Source organism: Halichoerus grypus, chromosome X (assembly GCF_964656455.1).
Source record: "Halichoerus grypus chromosome X, mHalGry1.hap1.1, whole genome shotgun sequence".
NCBI classification, from domain to species: domain Eukaryota; kingdom Metazoa; phylum Chordata; class Mammalia; order Carnivora; family Phocidae; genus Halichoerus; species Halichoerus grypus.
In genome coordinates this window covers 69409-89019 of record NC_135727.1, presented here as the reverse complement: position 1 = coordinate 89019, position 19611 = coordinate 69409, and the positions used below count along the sequence as shown (strand labels likewise).

Here is a 19611-nt window from a genome sequence, read left to right as displayed (position 1 = left end):
GCAGATCTCTTTACTCAAGTCTGTTGAGTCAAATGCTAATCTTTTCTACAAACACCCTCACAGCCAGAAATGATTTACCAGCTACCTGGGTATTCCTTAGTCCAGTCAAGTTAGCAGATAAAATGAACTATCACAGACCCCCAAAACAAAGGCAACAAAAGCAAAATAGACAAGTCAAATTGCATCAAACCAAAAAGTTTCTGCAAAGCAAAGGAAACAATCAACAGAGTATATAACCTATGGAATGGGGAAAAAAAATATTTACAAACCATACATCTAATGAAGTGTTAATATCCAAAATATATAAGAAACTCAAACAACTCAATAGCAAAAAAAAATACAAATAACCAGATTAAAAACAAGCTAAAGAACTAAATACACATTTCTCCAAAGAAGATACATAAACAACAAGTATATAAAAAGGCACTTATATCAGTAATCATCACGGAAATGCAAATCAAAACCAGTGTGGTACCAGCATAAAGACAGACATATAGACCAATGGAATAGGATAAAGAGCCCAGAAATAAACTCTCATGCATATGGTCAAATGATTTTTTACAAGGATATCAAAACTATTTAATGGGATAGGACAGTCTGTTAAATAAATGGTGCTAGGAAAACTAAATATCCACATGCAAAAGAATGAAGCTGGATCCTAACACTATATACAAAATTAACTCAAAATAGATTAAACATCTACATGTAAGACATTACTATAAAACTCTTAGAAAAAAACATAGGGGAAAAGTTTCATGACATTGGATTTGACAATGATTTCTTGGATATGACACCAAAGACATACACAAAGAGGAAAAAAAACCAGACAAATTGGACTTCATGAAAATTTAAAATTCTGTGCATCAAAAGACAGTATCAACAGAGTAAAAAGGTAACTCACAGAATGGGAGAAAATATTTGGCAAATTATATATCTGATAAGGGATCAATATCCAGAATATATAGAGAATGTCTAAAACTCAGCAACATCAACAACAAACAACCTGATACAAAAATGGGTAAAGTCCTTGAACAGATACTTTATCTAAAGAAGATATACCAAATGGCCAATATGAACATAAAAAATGTTCAACATCTTTTGAAATGCAAATCAAAACTCACACCCATTATGATGACTAATATCAGAAGAACAGAAAATAAGTGTTGGCAAGGATGTGCAGAAATTGGAATCCTGTGCATGGTTGATGGGAGTGTAAAATGAAACTACCACTGGGAAAACAATATGGCAATTCCTCAAAAAATTAAAAATAGCAGTACATTGCCCAGCAATTCCACTTTGGGTCTATACCCAAAAGAACTGAAAGCAAACAAGGTCTCGAAGAGATAGTTGTCTACCAATGCTCATAGCAGTATTATTCACAATAGCTAAAATGTGTAAGCAAACCAAGTGTCAATTGACAGATAAGTGGATAAACAAAATGTGATATATCTATATCTATATCTATCATCTATGGCACTGTTGTAGTGGAAGTCTCTCTGTCAGTCTACCTATTGCACTGTTGTAGTAGAGGTCCTAGCCAGAGCAATCAGGCAACAAAAAGAAATAAAAGGCATCAGAATCAGAAAGGAAGAAGTAAAAATTCTCTATTTTCAGGTGGCATGATTTTATATATAAAAATCCTAAATACTTTATCAAAAAACTATTAGATCTAATCAACAAATTCAAGGGTCCAAAAACATAAAATACTTGGGAATACATTTAACTGAGGAGGCAAAAGATCTCTACACTGAAAACTAAGACACTGATGAAAGAAACTGAAGAAGACACAAATAAATGGAAAGATATCCCATGTTCATGAATGGAAAGATTTAATATTGTTAAAATATTCATAATACCCACAGCCATCTATAGATTCAATGCAATCTCTATCAAGATTTCAATGGCATTTTTTATAGAAATAAAAAAAATCCTGAAATTCATTTGGAACCACAAAAGACCCCAAACAGACCAGAAAATCCTGAGAAAAAAACGAAGTGGGAGGCATCACACTTCCTGATTTCAAACAATCTTACAATGCTATCATAATCAAAACAGTATGGTAGTGGCACAAAACAGACACAGGCCAATGGAACATAATTAAGATTCTAGAAATACATGCCTGCATATATGGTCTACTAACATTTGACAAGGGAGTCAATAATACTAAATGGAGAAAAGACAGTCTCTTCAATAAATGGTGCTGGGAAAGTTGGATATTCTCATATAAAAGAATGAAACTATAGTCCTACCTTACACCCACTCATAAAAAATAACCCAAAATGGATTAAAGACTTAAATGTAAGACCTGAAACCATAAAACTCCTAGAAGAAAACAAAGGGGAAAAGCTCCTTGAACTTGATTTTGGCAATGATTTTTTGGGTATGACACCTAAAGCACAAGCAACAAAATAAACAATTAAGACTGCATCAAACTAAGAAGCTTCTGCACAGCAAAAGAAATGATGGACAAATGAAAATGCAACTTATGGAATGGGAGAAAATGTTTGAAAACCACATATCTGATAAGAGGTTATCATCAAAAATATATGAGTAACTCATACAAACCAATGACAAAAACCCCAAAAATAATCCAAATAAAAATGGGCAGAGGAACTCCACAAACGTTTTTCCAAAGAAGATACTCAAATGGCCAACAAGTACATGAAATAACCAACATCACTAATCATCAAGAAAATGCTAATCAAAACTACAATAAGATTTCACTTCATTTCATCTCATACCTGTTAGAATGGTTATCATAGAAAGACAATACCAAGGGTTGGCAAGGATATGGAGAAAATGTGCACTGTTGGTGGGAATGTATATTGATGTAGTCACTATGGAAAACAGTATGGAGGTTCCTCAAAAAATTAAAAATAGAGCCATATGATCCAGCAATTCTACTTCTGAGTATGTATCCAAAGGAAACAAATCACTAACTTAAAAGATAGATGCACCCCCATGTTCATTGCAGCATTATTTACAATAGCCAAGACATGGAATCAAACTAAGGTATCATCAGTGGATGAATGGAAAAGTAAATTTGGTGCATACATACAAAATGGAATATTATTCAGCCATAAAAAGAAGGACATCTTGCCATTTGCAACAACATGTATGGATCTTGAGGGCATTATGTTAAGTAAATAAGTCTGAAAGACAGTGAAAGACAAATACTGTATGATCTCACTTATATGTGGAATCTAAAAACAAACAAACAAACAAATAAACAAACTCCTATAGAACAGACTCATGGTTGCCAGAGGTGGGGAATAGGGGTAGGCTGCAAAGGTGAAGGTAGTCAAAAGGTACAAACTGCCAATTATAAAATATAAGTCGTGGGGATATAATGTACAACATAGCATAGTGACCATAGTTAATAATACTGTATTGTATATTTGAATGCTGCTGAGAGAATAGTTCTTTTTTTTTAAGATTTTATGTATTTATTTGACAGAGAGAGAGACAGCGAGAGAGGGAACACAAGCCGGGGGAGTGGGAGAGGGAGAAGCAGGCTTCCCACGGAGCAGGGAGCCCGATGTGGGGCTCGATCCCAGGACCCTGGGATCATGACCTGAGCCAAAGGCAGATGCTTAACAACTGAGCCACCCAGGTGCCCCGAGAGAATAGATCTTAAAAGTTCTCCAAACTGAGGGTTGATGGAGGGAGGTGAGTGGGGGATGGGCTAAATGGGCAATGGGTATTAAGGAAGAACTTGTTATGATGACCACTGGGTGTTATATGTAAGCGATGAATCACTAAATGCTATTCCTGAAACCAATATTACTCTATGTTAACTAACTAGAATTTAAATAAAAATTTGAAACAAACCAAAAAAGTTCTCATCACAAGAAAAAAATGTAACTATGTGTGGTTATGGATGTAGACTTATTGTGGTAATCATTTCATGATATATACAAATATCAAATCATTATGTTGTACAACTGGAACTAATATGTCAATTATTATATGTCAAACAAAAAGAAAACACTACCATGCACATACCTACAAAGTCCTCATTATCTAAGGACAACTAGTACTTAAAATGATACCTGAAGAGAATCAACCTAAAAGGGTAACAAAATTTCATCACAAATGGAAAAAACAAGGTTTGTTTAGGATTTCATCTATGAAAATAAAACGAAAAATTGTGAAAATATGCTTGTTAATCTCATATTTAAAAGATTTTAGGTTTTAATTGCAGTTATGCACTAATTTTTAGAACGGACAAAGAATGAAATAATTGGGGGATTTGGGGCATTGCTCCAATAAAAGTATTACATGATACAGTATCCTTCACCACATTTTTTATTCTCCTAGCATAAAAAGGGTTATTTTTGCCCAAACATTTGAACAATTCATTTCTTCTAAAGATCCCCTCATCAGTTTGATATCAAAACCCATATCACTCATCATCCATGTAGATTTTCGTCACTTCAATTAAGTGATCTAATTCATGTATCAGTGCCTATGGTATGTTGAAGCAGTTATCCAACACCACTTTCAACTTTACGAAATCTTGTATCTTGTGCAAAAATTATAATTTTACCTTGCGATTAATTTGTAATTTTGGCACTGTTAGCATTCATTAGTCAACAAAGGACCAATGATGTGATGGATGATATAGAAGCTATTGCTAAACAGGGAGGGATTTTGAGGAGAAATAATTTTATAAGTGATCAATTTATTGGTGATCTTATCCATGGTATAATGAATTTTGCTTTCCTATACAACCTCATAAAATATAAGCACTCAGGATAAGTGTAATGTAATTCTACACACATACATATACACATCTATACATGTATATATAATCTTGTGAGATATATATCCTAAACGGTAGGATTAAAGCTAATTTTTATATTTTCCTTATTACCTACCTGCATTTTCTGATTTTTCTATTACTGATCATACATGATTTGTGTAACTAAAAAAAAACCTGCATGATTTATCAAATGAAAGTAAGCTTTGAATAATATTTGAAAATAATGAGGCCTAAGGTCTTTGTCTAGTCACAGATTTTGTTTGCATTAGTTTTACAAACTGGCAACTGAAATTAGGCCTTGATAGTTGTATATCCTAGAGTCATTAAGCCCAGAATTATAGGGTACCACTTGCTAGGGATAGTAAACAGACCTGAAACTACAGAATGAAAGATTTGGGTTTTATTTACTAAATAACATTCTGACAGTTTGTGTTGTTAACTTTGGTAGGCATTACTACAAATTGAAAAATTTGATTCTAGTTTAGGATTAAATCTGATCCTAATTTGAGATTGAGGGATTAAATAAATAGTTTTTCATAGTCTTTTCCAGTATTTTCTAAGCTTATCAGCATCACCTAGGTCCCTTGCTACAAATACAGATCCTCTTCTTCTGCTCTTAAAAATGTGATTTTTGTAGGCCAGGAATCTATATTAACAGCTAACACCCTCACGTGATTCTGATGTAGCCATATGCATATACTGGTGTTAAGGAATCAGTGTTTTAGTCCAATGGTTCTGGGACGAAATCACCAAACTCTTGGTGAATGGACATTTACATTCACTTCTTTATGATCCTATAATGAAGAGAATTTCTTAGGGTATGGCCTTCCTTGGGTAATACAAACATGGTGCAATTTCTATTTGTATCATATCAATGCCAGCACCTGCCAACCAAGAGAAAGCAAATGATCCTCAGTATCAAGTATCAAACATTAGAATGCAGCAAAATTTGAAAGAGAAAGGCATTACAACACAACACATACCCTCCCCAGATGAGCACTGGGTATTGTATAAGACTGATGAATCACAGACCTGTACCCCTGAAACAAATAATACATTATATACTAATTAATTGAATTTAAATTAAAAAAGAAAAAATATAAATCAAATAAAATGAAAAAAGAAAGAGAAAAGCAATCACTTAAAGCAAACTTTTCAATAGATTTCAATACAGCAAAATCATAAAAATCTCTCTTAAAGATCAGCTAATACAACCTCATAATTTTACAGATGAAAGTCACAAAGGTGAAGTCATATGAATTGTATTAAAACCAGAATTGTGACAAAATTCAGGACACAATGACTCCTACACTTGCATGTTTTTAATGAATCAATTATGTATATTAATTGAATTCCTTGAGAGCACGTATTTCTAGTACTTAGCATACTTCTTGGCACATGATGCCTCAGTAAAAGTTTGTTAAAGTGTTCTGTTTAATTTTAGGAGGTCAAAACAAAAGTCATGGTGATAACTTGTAACAAAAATTCTGTTTAGAGTATTTGAAAGCTGTGAATACATATGCAACACAAAGAAAATCAAGGGATATATAATATATATATATCTTTTAGGCACGGAAGCCCAGGAGGCAGGAACAGAAATGGAGGAGGACTAGGGATGCAAATAGGTTGTGTACTGACCTGGGGACTGCTCGATTTAGGCAATCAACACCAACTGCCCACCCCTCCTTTTGTTCCCTCTTAAAGAGCTTCTGAAATTTACACAAGAGGGGCAGACAGGAAGCCAAGACCTCCATAGGCAAACCTTGGCCCCACTCAGTTTCTGTGCTGTTTGGAGCCTCCGTTTCCTTGTCTGGAAAATGAGGTTGACAATAATAATAATTAGTTCACAGCATTACTGCGGTGATTAAGTGCAGTAATATATATTTACCATAGAATATTATTTGGTACCAGAGAAGTGCTAGCTCTTCTTCTTAGTATGGATTCTTTCAACAAACTGTAATTGAGCACCAACTCTATGCCACCTTGAGGAGATACAACGATGGACAAGAGCAATAAAGCTCCTTCCTGTATGGAATTTATATGTTCTATTATTGAATAAAATTAAATGGGGTAGACAATAAACAAGGAAACATTGAAAAATTATTTTGAGCATATATTCTGTAAAGAAAACAAAACAGAAAAATGTTTAGTGATCAGTGGTCATGGAGAGTCCATCTGAGGAGGGACCATATAAGCTGGGACCTGAATTACAAGAAAGATATGTGCACAGATCTGGAGGTTCAGCATTCAGTGCTGAGTAAACAGCTGGTACAAAAACTCAAAGGTGAGAACATACTTGATCTGTTCCAAGGTGGAACTCATGCACCTGCAATATGATCATGCCTTGGAGATGTATTTCTACCCCTGCACATGTGAAGATAATTTATATGGGCATCTTCATCCTCACCAAGTAAGAGTTGGAGAATGAGGAAGAAGTAGCTACATGTCCTGGATGTTCTCGCATTATAAAATGGACAAAGGTCAGTTTACGTGTAGAGAAACAATCCCAGTCCCTTCCACCAATGAATGATTAGTTAAATGCTGAAGGCTTGAGGAGTCAAAATCCTGAACAACTGGGAATGAGCCAAGGTGGAAAAAACCAAATGCCAAGTTACAGGCCTCTTCCCTAGGGACACCAGGTTTGTGGTTAGCTATTCTATTAGAATGTAGATTCTTTACATCATATTAGAAACAAGCGAAAAGATGTGACATACTTGGATTTTACGTTTAGACTTTTGAACTGGAAGTGTTCTTAATTTTCCATCAGAATTTTAAAGGAGGATAATTTCCAATCAGTGTTTTATTTCCCTCCATTTGATCATTTTTATGCCTTAAACCTAATCACTCGCTATCTGATAGCAGCAGTATCTACCTCAAAGTTATTAGTATCCCTTTTTTTGATTTGGTTATGAAGATAATTCAAACTAACCCTTCTTGTAATTTGACATCACCTTTGCTTTAGAAACTTTAAAGCTTGAGAAAATGAGTCGTCTTGTTAGTGTTGCACTTCCATGTTCTGTACCAAACCTCAGGCTTGCCCTTGGTTTGGTCCTTTTTAGAATGTTCATGTTCTGTGAAGCAGGTCTTTTCTGTTACATACCATTTAGTGTTAGTCATGCTATTAAAGAGAAAATTTAGATAATTTAGTGGAGAAAATTTCTCCAGAACTAAAATTTCATGCATAAAAGTAAAAAAGTGAAATGGTTACCAAATTTGGAATTTCCTTATGAATACTCCATATGTTTCTTGAAAAACTGGGAAAAGATAAAAGTCAAACAGCCAAGGGAAGCAAAATTGATAACAGAATGAGAAGAATAATATATACCAACTTAGTAAATAAAATGCTTAAATAATTTTGCCAGACCAGGGCAGATATTTCTATATATGGATGCTCAGTGGTTTTTAGAAAGGGCTAATGAAATTGCTCTCTAGATGGGAGTTGATGTCAACTCTTCACGACTGGCAACAATGTTCCCAGCATTTTCACAATATCATATCACATCACCTAAAAAATAAAGGATCTCTAAAGTAACTGCTGAAGCTTGTCTTGAAAATAAGAGGCCAAATCTGAGTAGATGCGCTCATGGGGTACATCTAATGAACCTCTATAATCTGCAACCAAACTAGAGGCACACTGTGCCAGAAGAATGTTGTCCTGGAGAAAAATAAATATATAAAGAGAGATGGGTCATCAGCTTTCCTTTGTTACAGTGCTGGGAGAAGCAAGAAATTAGATTCACTTATATGGAGATTTGAAAACCCCCTTTGTATATGTAAATTTCCTGTGTGTATATAAAGTTAACAAAAATGCACTGACATCTGGCAGGTTGTTTGGGAAATGGCTCCTGCAATTAGAGAGAAAAATGGCTTACCAGAAAACATTCTATTACTGATAGCTGCACATAGACACTGGAGGTTTAAATTAAAACAAGTCTATAGGGTTTTTTTTTCCTACAAATACCATGGCTATGTGTAGCTATTAGACTGAGAAACAATAAATCATCAAAAGCTGGATGCTGAAAGTGTTTGGTACATTATGAGAAGCATTGTCCTACTGCAGATGTAAATAAATGGCATGTTCTTGATATAATGAGAAATTTCATTGCTGTGTGGGAAAGACACCTCAGAATTGCTTTGCCAAAGCTGGTGTTGGAATCATTGATGGCTCAGAGAAACAGAGCAGGATAAGTGATGACTCTGACTGGAATTGAGCCACAAAGAAAAAATGAACTCTCCCATACTCAAATGCCAATGATTTTGTAGATATTGATAATGTGTTAGCTCCCTCTGCTGATTGTGAATTTCAAAGGAGAACAGGCACTCTTGAGGCAGATCTATTCTGAACACAGAACAAGAAGAAAATTTGCCCAAGGCCAAATATCCAGGAGAAAAGAAGCATAAACAGCACTGGTGATCAGTGATAGAATGCAACAATGTGCATGATTTTGATGCCAACGCAACAGTCACTGGATTTGTTTGTGAATCACAAAATAACACATCAGGATCCAATCCTGTTAAATGGAATGTAAAACCAGGGTCTCCTAGATAGGATTAGAGCTCTGTGTAATATATGTATCTTGTTTTAGCCCAACAGACATTTCTGGAGCATCTAGTACACGAGAGCTGGTTTGTAATCCAGACTCCATCGTTTCTTAGTTTTGTAATCTTTGTCAAGACCAGAAGATTTCTAATGTATACGATTAGGAGACTGGATTAGGTTATCTAAACCATCAGTTCTATAATTCCAGGCTTGGTAGCTGCAGGAACTGAAATGGAAATTGAAGCCTTTACTCCATACGCTCAAACTATCTAAAATCATGCATTATAAAAAAGAGATTGCATTCTTCAGTAACTTGATGAATTAGTAACAGAACTTCTGAATTTGAAAACTATAAAATTATAAAGTCACCTATTTAAATGGTTCTGTATGCACGTTAGTATACACATCCAGAAGCATTTTTCTTGGAAACTACCCAACATATTTTTAAAACTGTAGATATTAATTTATTACCAGGATAGACGGTGTATTGGCATGCTAAATAAAGTTAATTTTTTTTTAAAAAAAACCTTACATCAGATCATATCACTGCTCTGCTCTAACCTCTCTAAAGATTTTCTGTTACACTTAGAATAAAATCCAAATTCCTTCTGGCTTCCACAGCCTTGCAAGACCCTCTGGCCATAAGATAAGACATAATAGAACTCCAAGCAGAGAGAGCTGGTGCAAAGATCATAAAATGGGAAGGAGCTCACAATATTTAAAGACCAGAAAGAAACCTGGTGTGATCTCTCCTCCTACCACTCTTCTCTCACTTCTACTACCTTCCAGTCACTCTGGCTTAATTTTGTTCTCTCTTATCTTCTTGTGGCTGATTCCTTCTTGACATTCAGATTTCAGCTTAAATGTTACCTTCTGAGAGAGACCTTCCCTGATTTCCCAATGTAAAGGGTTTTGCTAGAAATACAAGTTTTGGAGCACAGATACGTTACTTTAGGAGAGAACATGGAGTAAGAAGAGAGGCTTTGATAGAGCCCTAAAATCTCTAAATTGAGGCAACATTTAGGGTTCACAGAGCTCTTAACTCAGGACTGTCTAGTTCCAAAACTCATTCTCTAAGATACTATTCCCTCTCACAAAGAATAGGTACTGAATAAAATTAATACTAATGCGAAAATTAAACCCTTACAGATGGTGGATAAAGGTGAAAAAAGAAGCATATACTTTGATGTAAAATGAAGAAGTGATATTTGAGATAGGCATTGAAAAATAAATAAGATTTAGACAGGAGAGGCAGCATGTGCAAAGGCGTTGAGACATGAAAGAGCATGGTACTGAAGTGTTAGCTCCATGTAGGCAAGGGCATTGTCTGTCTTTTTCACTGCTATATCTCCAGGATATATAATAGGCCTGGCTCATAGTAGGCACTTAGTACATATTAGTGGAAGGAATGGATGGATGGATGAATGAGTGAATGCCACCACAGAGAAGCAGGGTTGAACACAGAGTGTGTTGGTGAGAGAGACAGAATATTAAGCAGGAGAGGTAGAGAGAGGCCAGATCATGGAGGGCCTTGAATTCTCTGTTAAGAATCTTAGACCTTATCCTCTATATAATGTGGAGCCAATGAAGGTTTTAAGTAGGATTTCAAAGTGATCAGATTTTGTTTTAAATAGAATAATCTCAAGTGACAAGAAGGGGTAGGTGGGGAGATGGTGAAGGAGATACTATAGGTACAGACATTATTTCTGATTTCTAGTGCCCTGATCATTGTAGTCATGAGTCTCTTAATGTACTTCAATTTGTCTATAGCCCACCCAGAGCCGATAACAATAACTAAGGTATGGTATATCCTGCACATATTAGATTAGAACCATGTGTATAGTGCCTCATGACCAGTACTACATTTTTGACATGCTTGGAAAAATACAGAGGAATGGAGTAGAGGTAATTTGCACAAACTATCTCACCATTTCCCATTTTTCCTTTTCTTTCTCCCTGAATATAAACTAAATAAAAGTAAATGTTAGTTATCGCTATGTAAGACCAAATGAAGGAGAACCAATGACAAACACAGTGCTTGTTTGATAAATACTTATTGTCCTCAAGTGCTTACTCTCTGCCTGGCACTACTGTTCATTAATCATTGCAACAACCCTTGAAGACAGGTGCTGTTATTATCCTCATTTGAAAGATGAGAAAACTGAAGCTTGACAAGTGAGGTATTTAGGAGATAAAATTAATATGGCTTGCTGATTGTTTGGATGTGAACTTTGAGGGAGTGAAATGATAGCCAGCTTTCTGGTGTGAGCAACTGATTGCACGGTTGTGCTATTCACTGAGGTGGGATTAGAGGAGAAGGAAGAACAGGTTATGGGAGAGGGGAGAGTAGAAATGTACTAGGTCATCTGAGGACTACATTAAGTTTTAAGTGCTTGAAAGAGATGCCCAGCTGTCATTAGATATTTCAGTCTGGGTTACAGGAGTCTTTTCTGGGCTTCCTATATGTGGGAATCCTCAGCATACAGATGACAACCAAATCAGTGGGAATGGTAAGATCACCCAAGAAACGTGTGAGCATAGGGCAGAGCACTATGGATTGTGAACATTTCAAAGGAAAATGAGGAGCTGCCATAAAAGTGGGAGGGGAATGAGGAATGTGCACCATCTTAGAGATAAAAGAATAGAAAGTGCTATGAAGTGAATGTTTGTGTCCCTCCCCCCCAATTTATATATTGGAGTCCTGCTCCTCAATGTGATGGTAGTTGGAGGTGGTGCCTTTCTGAGTTAATTAGGCCAGGAGGGTGGAGCCCTCATGAATGAGATTGCTGCCCTTACAAGAGATGTGTGAGAGCTGATATCTCTCCATCATGTGAAGATACAGCAAGAAGATAGCAGTTTGCAAGTCAGCAAGCAGGTTCCCACCAGAACTCAACCATAACCGGCATTCTTGTCTGAAACTTCCCAGCCTCCAGAACTGTAAGAAATGAATTTCTGTTGTTTAAGCCATCCAGATTGTGACATTTTGTTAAAGCGGCCCATACTAAGAGGATTTAAAGAAGACGAAAATAATCAACGTAAAATCCTGCAAGTTTGAAGTATGGTAATTGTTTTAGCAACACAGTTGATAATTTTGACTGGAAAAGAGAGGTGGGAAAAAGACTACAGGTTAAGTTTGTGTGGTGACAGGTTTGGGGGGTGTGAAATTGAGAAAGGTGACTTTGGAATGTTTTAGATGAGAGAAATTCTGCCAATCTTTAAATGCTGATAATAAGCAGCGAGTAAGCAGGGAGCCATTTGAGGAGTCATGAGACAGAAGGGTTCATCAGTGGGGCTAGACTCAGTTGGCAAGAGGGAATAGGAATGTAAAGGGGACGGGGCGGGGGGAGCTTATATCAAATGAGAGGAGGAGAAGGAGGAGGGGTTATTATTATTATTATTATTATTGCAAAAGAATGGGAGAAAGGATTGTTGAGGGGTCTAAGGAGGTTAGGAAATTTCGTGGCGAAAGTAGAGAGTTCCTGTGACACGAATTCTACTTTGTGAAATAACAGGAGACGTTACCTTCTGAGACTAAGCACGGAGATGGCGGGGCAAGCTTCGGTCTTCATTTATCCCCACCGACTCAATGCTGGTGAACTCTTTGTGGCCCTGCATCCTTCCTTTTGCCGGAGGAACAGCGCTTGATGTTGTTTACCACAAGTTATTGACTATGTGACAGGCTGGGCGATATGCCAGTTGGACTACCACTCCCAGAATGCAGTGCGGCTACTGGGAAGTGCCGGGGCTGGGAATGCAGCAGGCCCCGCCCTACAGCCCACTCCCCATTGGAGGAGCGCTCACATTCCCAGGAGGCCTCGCGCGGGCGGGGCGCTTTACGCGGAAGCCGGTGGCGTCCGGTCCCAGCCTCCTCTGGGAGCGGGCAGTCGGCGGCCCGGCTCAGACTTGCGCCCCTCGGTTCTGAGCCCACGCGCTTTCAGGGGGTGCACGAACAGGTAAATGGAACGGGGCGCACTCGGCAGAAGGCGGGGAAACGACGGCGGAGGGAGGGCAGAGGGGTGGACGAGAGGGTGCTGGGGTGGAGCGAGGAGGCAGTGCAAGGGTGACTTGGGCTTCTCTGGTGTCGACGGTGCGAATTGTCGGGCAGGTTCAGTTTTGGCGAACTGCGTTTTGTGCCGCTGATAAAGAGTGTCAGAATGCGTCACTGAAGTTGTTGTTACAGGAGGGCAAAATGTTAACTTTCCCTCAGTTCGCATTCTGCAGGACCTTTCTTTAGCGTTTGAGATTCAATCTTGAGATCTGAGTCTTCTGAAAACTAGTCTCTGCGCCCTTGTTTTGATGACGTCACTTTGTGCTTCACCTACTTCTGTGCTCCTTCGTGGGTTTGTACACCTCCGCGTGCCCTTTCTTCACCGCCCATTGTTTCATTCCTCTTCTGCCTCAGTTCGGATAGGGACTCATTATCTCTACCCAGACCTATTTCCACAGCGTCGACCTGTATTTTACTGTTATAACTGGCCAATATTTAACAAACTCTGACCATGTACTAGACTCTTTGGTAAATGTCTTACATCTCCCTCTACCGTAACCCCCACAAATGAGCAGTTGTTAAGTCCTTTTCTTTCTCTTATTAATTGCGCTCAACTACCTGTACCTCCATTGGCCCACCCTCGATCCCAGAGACATGTGTTCCCTTTGAATAGCTGTGGCTGAGAGCAGACTCACTCATATGTTTAATAAATATTTATTGAACAGCTAATATGTGCTAGAGACTCTTCTAAGTTCAAGGGATATAGCTAGAAACAAGACCTAGGAGATCGCTACTCTCAGTAGCTTAGATGTTTGTATGTGTGTGTTGGCAAACAGGAATAATCCAGATGATGTGATGTGATGTGGTGGTTAATGCAAAGTAGAACAGGTGGTTGACTTGACAGGGTAGGCTCCTATCCTGAGAAAGTCAGAGGGATTGGGTTGGGTCTCAGAACATCACCATAAAAGAGTATTTGTAACACCAACAAGAATACAAGAAGTCTGTAACCAGACTTCAGGCTTTTCATAAACATCTCTTCTTTTCCTCTGTCATATCAATATTTGTTCTTCATTCTTCTGTCTCCTCCAAGGTTATTACATCAGAACTGGTGGTTTATCTGTCGTTGGTTTATTTCCTCCTAAGACCCAGACAGAAAGTTGGGGATTAGATTAGATTAAAGCAGCTCAACTGCTTTATCTTAATTAAGGAGATAGTTTAGTAATCAAAATATCCTTCTTCCTAGGTCCTACTGAATATAAAGTTATCTGTTGTTTAAACCAAAACATGCTCAGTATTCATTCATTTATTTAACAAATATTTGAGGGAAAATTATATGCCAGGCACTGTGCTGGGCACTGGAAAGCTAGTGAGGATAAAATAGACCTTGACCTCTCTTCCAGAGAAATAATTGTAACGGTATGTAGAGGAAATTCCTAATACATAGGCTGATGCCTGCATTTTTTCTTCACCCAGGGTGAGATAATCACAAACCTTTAAGAAGTCTGAATAACTTTGTACATTTTTAGATTATTCACTGGTTACACTTCATTGCACTTATTTGTTTATGTCTGTCTTTCCCATTGTACTATGGCTCCCTTGAGTATAGAGGTCCTTTCTTACTGGCCTTCATATCTCCAGTGTCTACTACTTTGGCTGTCATATAGTAAATCCTGGAAAAATATGTGTTGAACTGAAATAGAAAAACGATTTGATCCAATCCCTTAATTATTTCATTTACACAAGGCCTTCTTTATAAAAGGTCATTGTACTTATCCCTAAAACTTCTCATTCATCAAATGTGGACCATTCTATCTCATCAGGCTAGTTTACCTTCCCTAGTTTGTTCTCACTTCTATGCCTTCTCTTGTTCCATAGCTCTCCCATAAAATGTGTTCCCATCTCTTCGTGAGCACTTCCCATGCCCCCTTCTCATTTAATTTAATGGGCCAATTTAATAGTATATAAGGGTGGAAACAATCTAATTTCCGTTCTGTCTTTCCTATGAAACATTCTGCTAATGAACTGTTGCAAGGATTAACATAATACATTCCTTTGCAATAATATAAATAATGATATAGAATGCATTCTTTTGATTTTGCATTGATTATTACCATGTGCTATGTGAGAAGTCAATTCTTCCACCTTTTTTTTCTGTTTGAACAGTTGCACAACCTTTATTCATACAACACATTATAGTGTCATTTGGTTTCCACTTGGTAGAGACACATCTTTAAATATTATTTTCTCCTTAGCCTGAGATAATTTTTATTTTGTCACTCTGTTGTTTTCAGAATGTAAGTCTCAATTCTTCAAATAAAAGATTTTTATTATGCAGATATCATTCAACTGTAAATTGTTACTGCAAAAGATAAATTTTGTCTTTATAACTGATTAAAAAACACAACAGGAACACAAGAGTGCTGGAGTCATGATTGTCATTATGATTTTAGGATATGCCAGCCTAAGAGCAGCCAGACATGCTTCCAAGACATTAAAAATTAGGCACTGTCATTTTAGAGAATTTCTTGGCTTTTAGGCCTTCATAATGCAAATGCAGCATGGAATTGTGTGCCATCACTCATTTATAAGGTATATGTGTAGATCCAGAATATTAACGTACATTTTTTAATGTTATCAAAATAAAAATATAGAATTAAAAAAAATCCTCAGAATACACAGACTCGAATGTGAGAAAAACTGACTTGGCCTTTTTCTTTATTCAGTTCCCTAAAACCATCTTCACCCTCTACTTGAAGATGCCTCCACTGAGGAGCAGTGTTTTCATTGTTGCTGTTATATTTGCAATTTGTTCTTTATTTTTATTTTTATGTATTGTTTTCTAGAGAGGGACATGGGGAGTGGGGAGCAATTTTTTTAAGATTTATTTATTTATTTGAGAGAGAGTGTGTGTGGGAGGGCAAGGGCAGAGGAAGAGAGAGTCTTAAGCAGACTCTGCGCTGATTGTGGAGCGCGAAACGGGGCTTAATCTCATGACCCTGAGATCACACCCGAGCCGAAACCAAGAGTTGGATGCTTAACCAGCTGGGCCACCCAGGGGCCCTGAGCAATTTGTTTATAACACAGGTAATCCCTTACTTATAAATGGATATATTTTGAAAATTAGTTTTTAAGATTTTTTGAAACTTGATGCCTTTTTCATTATAAATAATGCTATTCAGGGTATTTCCGTTATTATGCCAATTGGTAACATCTTAATCTTTAATGGACTTAAAGATCTTCACCACAATTTTTTTTTTTTTTTAAAGATTTTATTTATTTATTTGAGAGAGCGAGAATGAGAGAGAGAGAGCATATGAGAGGGAGGAGGGTCAGAGGGAGAAGCAGACTCCCTGCTGAGCAGGAAGCCCGATGCGGGACTCGATCCCGGGACTCCAGGATCATGACCTGAGCCGAAGGCAGTTGCTTAACCAACTGAGCCACCCAGGCGCCCCATATCTTCACCACAATTTAATAATTCCTCTGTAAAAAACTACATCTAGAATTCTCAGTAGGATTCCCCCATAGCATTTTTTTTTTTTTTTTAATCCCGGCAACTAAAACAAAAATGTCCTTTCCTTGGAATCTTCTAGGCAGTAGAAACAGGCCTTTCTAACTCCAAGCTGTTGGAGATTGCCCTTCTGGCCCATCTCTTTAAGGACAGGCCTCTAATGAGAGTAAGGAAAGAGTGATGTGAATATAGAGAGAGGGAAGAGTAAGAATGATTTGGGAGGAACAGTGGGTTTCTAAGATGTTTTGTGTCCTCAAAAAAGATATGTTGCATCTTGACCAGTGGTACCTGTGAATGTGACTTTATTTGGAAATAAGGGTTTTTGCAGGTATAGTTAAGATGTAAGTTAAAATGAGGTCATAGCGGAGTGGGTGTCCTAATAAGAGAAAAGACCCAGAGACTGCTATGTGAAGACATGGACACACATGAAGAATACCATATGACTATGGAGGCAGAGATTGAAGTGCTGCAGCTGAAAGCCAAGGAATGCCAAGGATTGTCAGCAGACTACCAGAAGCTAGGGAGAGATAAGAAAGGATTGTCCCCTAATAGATTTCTGAGGGAGCCTGGCCCTGCCAACATCTTGATTTCAGTAAATTTCTGTTGTTTTAAACCTTTGTGGCTTTTGATACTTTGTCAAGGCAGCCACAGGAAACTCATACAGGATTCTTAGCAGGAAGGAAGTAGAACTGGGATAACGGCTGTGGGACCAAGCAAGGCATGAATAAGAGAACGGAGGAACAGTGTTGAGACAGGGCTTTCCTTTATATTTCATTATTGGGTTTTTTTTTCCTTCTCTTTTCCCTCTGGCTTATCTTTTTCATTCTTTTTTTCTTGCATGTTATATTTATATAGCACTTTATGGTTTATTAGACATTCACATACTGCTAGTAATTAGCAGAACCAGGTTTTCTCACTTTAAATGCAGTATTCTTTCATAGTTTCTATTATCCCAATATTCATTAAGACATTAGATTCAAGTAATGGGGATTAAGGAGTACCCTTGTGAGCACCAGCTGTTGTATGGAAGTGTTGAATCACTAAATTATAAACCTGAAACTAATTTTACACTGTTAACTGGAATTTAAATAAAAACTTAAAAAGACATTACAGATTCTATTGCAAGAGAGTTACAGTGGTGGCAGATGAGACTTGATAATAGGTGAGGTTTTTAACAGTCTAGAAGAGAGTAAGAAATTCCTGTTATTGATGTCTGAGAAGAAAGTTTCTGTTGCTATGTACCTGATGTTTAACAGACATTTTTTATAACTCTTTTTTTTTTTTTTTAAGATTTTATTTATTTTTTTGACAGAGAGAGATAGCCAGAGAGGGAACACAAGCAGGGAGAGTGTGATAGGGAGAAGCAGGCTTCCTGCCAAGCAGGGAGCCCAATGTGGGACTCGATCCCAGGACCCTGAGATCATGACCCAAGCCAAAGGCAGATGCTTAATGGCTGAGCCACCCAGGGTCCCCTTAACAGACATTTTTTAATTGGGGGCTGATTTTCTTGAACAAAACACTGCTTCCCTGTAACATATATCCGTTGTTCCAAGTCCAAATAATGCACTCCCTGTTCTAGGTGACTGTACTTCATGTAAAATTGAAGGCTGTTGTCACGTTCCCTCTAAATCTTCTCTTTTTAATATTAAATATTTTTAGTTTCTCTAGTCATTCTTCAAATGATAGAATGTCCAGGTCTCTGTCCAGGTCTCTTACCCATCCAGTCTTGAAATACTGTACCCAGACTTGAACTCAGTATTCCACATACATTCTAACCAGCAGAAAGTATAATGGTAATAGTAGTTAAAAAGATCAAGACACCCTGTTTTTAAATGTAATTTAGGATTATGTAAGCATTTTAAGCAATTACCTAATGTCAGTTCATAATGAACTTATGGTCCACTAAGACACTAGATTTTTTTTTTTTTTTTGTATTGTTGCCAGTTCAGTTTTCTTCTTGAAGCTACTAAGGGATTGAAGCTGCTACTTTTTCATTTGTCTCAGGGACCATATAATTTCTCATCTCGGTTTCTCTTTGTGTTATTGTTCCACTCTACTGCGTATCTGTTTGACTAACCAATAACTTCCTTCTTTATAAAATTTCAGTGGCTCTTTATAGTCTTCCTACTGTGCATCAGTAAACACAGGTAGGAGCTGACATTTGTTCCTTCTTGAAGCTTGCTTTCCCTTTGGCTTCCAGGCCACCACACACTTCTGGCTTTCCTCTCATTTTCTCAGTTGGTCCTCCTCAGTCTTCTTTGTGGGTCTCTGTTCATCTACCTTTCCCTCAACTATTTGTTGTGCCTTGGGTTTTGTCTTTGGCTTTCTCTTAACTTTGGTTGTGCCCTGATTTTTTTTTTCTATATGCAATATGTCTTCAACAAATAGATGATGTTTAAAATGACAGGTGTAGATGAGCTCTTCTTGGGATGAGAGAGCATAGAACCAAGACCCATGGAAAGTCAACATTTGGAAGTCAGCTAGAGGAGGAGGGCTCATCAAGAAAACAAGGAGCAGCCAGATATGTGGGAGTGTTTCAAGAAGGAGGGTTAGTCAACGATGTTGACTCTTCCTAAGAGGTCAGGTAAGTGAGAATAGAGAAGTGTCCACTGAATTTTGTAGCATAGAGGCTGTTGATGATCTTAGCAAGCATGGTTTTGTGGACCATTGAGGGCAAAACCCAGTAAGTTGAAGAGTTAAAAAGAAGTAGAGGGGCGTCTGGGTGGCTCAGTCATTAAGCGTCTGCCTTCGGCTCAGGTCATGATCCCAGGGTCCTGGGATCGAGCCCCGCATCACGCTGCCTGCTCCGC

At 37.6% G+C, this 19611-nt stretch overlaps 1 protein-coding gene and 1 long non-coding RNA gene across 3 annotated transcripts in view; one reads left to right on the top strand and one right to left on the bottom strand.

The window, feature by feature from the left end:
- The window catches only part of LOC118542092 (uncharacterized), a 56591-nt gene extending 43581 nt beyond the window's left edge, over positions 1 to 13010 (bottom strand). For both annotated transcript variants that reach the window (XR_013444809.1, XR_013444808.1), the window contains exon 1: positions 12828 to 13010. This is a non-coding gene — a long non-coding RNA (uncharacterized LOC118542092). The remainder of the gene's footprint in view (positions 1 to 12827) is intronic.
- A 108-nt stretch (positions 13011 to 13118) lies between these two features.
- Positions 13119 to 19611, top strand: part of VAMP7 (vesicle associated membrane protein 7) — a 60129-nt gene continuing 53636 nt past the window's right edge. The window contains exon 1 of the mRNA XM_078064921.1: positions 13119 to 13258. The gene's annotated coding sequence lies outside the window, so the exon portion shown is untranslated. The remainder of the gene's footprint in view (positions 13259 to 19611) is intronic.